Here is a 4281-nt window from a genome sequence, read left to right as displayed (position 1 = left end):
TATTTGATATTTGAAATATATATTCCAAAATGTTATGCATTCAGAGAAATACAGATGTGGCAAAATGATCAAAAACTTTAAAATTAATATCTGAATCATAACTTCTTTCTTTTTAAATTTCACATACATATAATATATAAAGTTATTATTCATTCATTTCAAGAATCTTCTCTCTGTGAAAAGAAATACTTCACAATTAAATGAATTTGTACACAAATATGTACACATTCCATGCATTCGCCATACCAAAAAAAAAAAAGATTAAAGAAAACTGTAAAGGATATTTCGAATAAAATGTTAATGAAAAACACAAACGGTATTATGGGCATTTAGTTTGAGGCTTCATGCTATATTCCATTTGGTTCCATGTTTTCATGATTTATTGACAGCTGCTATAGATGGTTCTTTATTTTCAACTCTTCCCAACCTTGCACAAACAATGCAATCCTCCTGCTTTTTTCAATATTTTCCTAATATCTCAGCTCATTTAATTCTATTGATCCACTGAAGAGTATGAAGAGTATAATGGCACTGAAACTAGAATTAATAGCACCTCCCTTTTTCAGTGCTAAGAGCTTTCCTATTGAGTCTGTGGACCATCACACGAAATCATAAAAGTAGACAAAAAAGTAGAATGACCTTTACCGGCTACTATTGTACTGAAAAATTCAGCAAACCTCAGAACATCTTTTTCAATTTTATGACACTGTTTTCTTAAATAATAAGAGAAGGGGGAAAAAAGGAACAACTGACCCCTGTTCAGCATTTACTTAAGCAGAATTGGCATTAATAGAGTATTCTGTCAAAAATTCAAGCTCAAGAAAATGTATGGCTTTATCCACAGCAGCAGCTATCTTAGCAGATTGCACTGTCACTGCTTCACACAAAGCGCATTGCAACACCATTAGTGGACATAAATAATGCACAAGCTCTTATGCAGTACTCAGCTAAGTGCATGGAAACCTTGGGCTCCTGTTGTCAGAAATTCAATGGATTAGTACCTAGATTTATTTTAAGTCTGTAAAGCACTTTGTTCTTGACAGCGTTCAAAGTAGAAAGAGTGCTATCCTGAACGTGCATCTTAATACTGTCATTCCTGTCTTGTAACAGTAGATGATATATGGGCTGCAATATTTCGTTTTAATATTTAAAGTTTTCACTGTGCAGATGCAAAGAAATATATTAATAGTTATCTGCTGATACTTTATTGATCTGACAAAGAACAAAGGTAACCTGTAAAGTTTCAAATAAGGTTAGTAAAATGGAGTTATTCAAATTGTTTTTAGCAAAATAAATATAGAAATTGGAGCTGTTATACACCATATTTAGAAAATCCTGGAAAATAGGTGTTGGTTTTCAACTTTCTTTGTAAATATCACATATTAGAAATGCTATTTGAGTGAAATTTCAGCACGTGTTAACTTAGTTCATTGTGTTTGTAGTTATTTATTCTCCTCAACTGTGAAACAATATCATTTCTTTCTTGAAGGCAACGTGATTTTGTGAGTTAACAATTTGCTGAGCAAGAACTATTCTCAAATGTTACTCAGAATTGCTGCCCTATAACTTCAGATTGGGGGCAGTTTCCGCCTGTAGATATGTTTAGGATTTGAGTCTGACAGCCTACCATGCATTTAAAGGGTAAAAGACGTTCTTGTGTAGATTAAACACAGTTTTCCATTGATATTTGGAGTGTAATAAAAGAATAGAGATATTTCATATGAAGGTCAATCTTTCTCAGTTCTACAAAGACATAAAATTTATTTTAAAACAATAACAGTTCCTTTTCATTTAGTCTACATGGTCCATGAATTTCAACACAATTTGTTGAAATGCCACTCAATGAATTACCTATCTATTTCAGGATGTAAAATGCTAAAATAAAATAGGTAACTAACGAATATTTGTAATTACATGTATTAGACACATTTATTAAACTATATATGTATGTTGTCATATCAATTCCAATTTGACAATATATGACTTATCAAAATATGTTTTTATAACATTAGTTTCACAGGATTGAAAAGTTTCCTTAAGCCTACACAAAAAATTAGTTGGTGAATAAATGTGATATATCTTGATGTTGAATTATTTCAGTAGACAATTTGTCAAACACGCCCATGTGAGGATTATGATTTTCTGTTAATAAAGAATACACCAAAATGGTCTGTTACTACAGTTTGAAGATGAATACAATTTATCCATAAGTGAAATGACCATATTATTGATAATGAAAATAAAAGTTTTATACTGAATAGCAAAAGTCTTCAGCCTTGTGAGTGCTATTACTACAGAACAGTCTATAGTGTTAAAAGTGCAGATCAACAGATAATTTGCATATTCCTGTCAATAGATGGCGCTTTTCCCCTTCCTGACAGTCTTCACTGAATCCTGGAGGAATCAAGCTTTCCTCAGGTTTCCCAGTTTTCAATATTATTTATTAAACAACAAATGTTTCAACTATTTCAGTGTTCCTCTGAATATTTGCAAGTCTTTAAGTTTTGCGTTATTGCTCGGTTTTTCATCATCTTTTTCTGTATCGTCATATATCTGTATTAATGATTATGTTTAAACTTCTGAGTTCGCTTTCATGTATAAAACACTCAAAGATGTGGTTTTTCTTGAACTGTTGCATTATTCTCCAATTGTCCGACTGGAAATCTTCTAAAAGGAGAATTATAAAATTACTAAAATAAAGAATATCTTCAAATTTCATTATCATTATAAATGTAATAGTTGACCTATTAAAAATTTGTAAATAATGTTTCACTTATAAAAACCACATCTGAAATATAAATAAGAGTAATATAAGTAAGTGGATAATTTCAGTCAAATAGACACTTCTCTAAACACAACTGAATATCTAGATTGCTTATATGAGGATTTGTTCAATTTAATTTTGTTGAGTCTTTTCGGATACCAGAGGATTGCAGGCCATCTATAATCTTTATCAATGGCAGATAACAAATTCTGTAACTAAAATGGGCAGAGATTTTAAAAATATTTCTTCAGGATGCATTCTACAGAGTTACACTAAAACACTGTCTATGAAGTGTTTTCCCTTCAGTAAAGCAGATAATCTAATATTGCTATGTACTATCAAGTTTTTGAATGTACAATAGTAACAGAGTCTCTTTATTTCTCTGATTATTTAAGGGATGATCACCTACTAACAAGTCCGTTAAGATATTGATGAAGAATATGAAATCTTTCTGATTATGGTGACAATGTTTAGGTTATTAAGACACTATATCTTTATTAAAAATAAACATTGGAGGGCTGGAGAGATGGCTCAGCAGTCAAGAGCACTGGCTGTTCTTGCAGAGGTCCTGGGTTCAATTCCAGCACCCACAAGGCGGCTAACAACTGTCCAAAACTCCGGGGGAATCTGACGCCATCTTCTGACCTCCATGGGCATTGTATAACACATGTGCACTTACATCATTCAGGCAATACACTCATACATTAAAATAAAAGTAATTTTTAAAATAGTAAAAATAAACATTGGGATAAAATAAAGGACTTTATATATGTTATTGCTCAATAAAGTCATATGATTCCAAGATTGGATTTGTTTCTTTGATTCTATTTCCATCATTTATCTTCACTGTCTTTCCCTTAGTTCAGTGGTGCCTGTTTTTCTGTATTAAAATGAAATTTTCTTATGTTACAAGTAAATCTTTATGCATAGCCATCAGAAAACTATAAAATTGTTATATAGTTCCTTCTGTATAAACAACCTGATTTTTCTTTCATTGTGAAGATGAATAAATACTCTTGTATAAATTACATATCGATATTTAAACTCTTGTTTTCCCTAAAATATTTAATAAAATCCATCTAGAGAAAATAAAATCCAATTTTTCAAATTAATTTTCTCTTCAAAAGAAATGCTATTATTTACGCTAGCAGCTGTTGTTCTGCGTTTGCTATCTTCTTCATAAAGCCCTTTTTAGCCTGATTGTCTCTATAAACTTATGATCATTGAGAATGTGAATTCTACCTCTTCCCTCACAACTCAAGATGATATTCTTGGTTTACTCTAGAATTTCCATGCATCACTGTGCTTCAACACTCCCTTTCCCCCACAAGATAGAATTAGCTAATAACGAAAGGATTTCTTTTTTTTTCCAGAAATTACAGACACTCTATAAAAATATCTATATTCTGGAAGTGATGTTATATGCCAGATATTACCTTGGTATGATATATTACCATTTAGGTATCTTAGAAGGGTTTCCTATACTTTGAAGCTCTTCTGGGAAAAAGAACAAAGCA

Source organism: Nannospalax galili, unplaced genomic scaffold, assembly GCF_000622305.1.
Source record: "Nannospalax galili isolate Female #2095 unplaced genomic scaffold, S.galili_v1.0 scaffold246, whole genome shotgun sequence".
NCBI classification, from domain to species: Eukaryota; Metazoa; Chordata; class Mammalia; order Rodentia; family Spalacidae; genus Nannospalax; species Nannospalax galili.
This window is presented reverse-complemented; position numbering follows the sequence as displayed.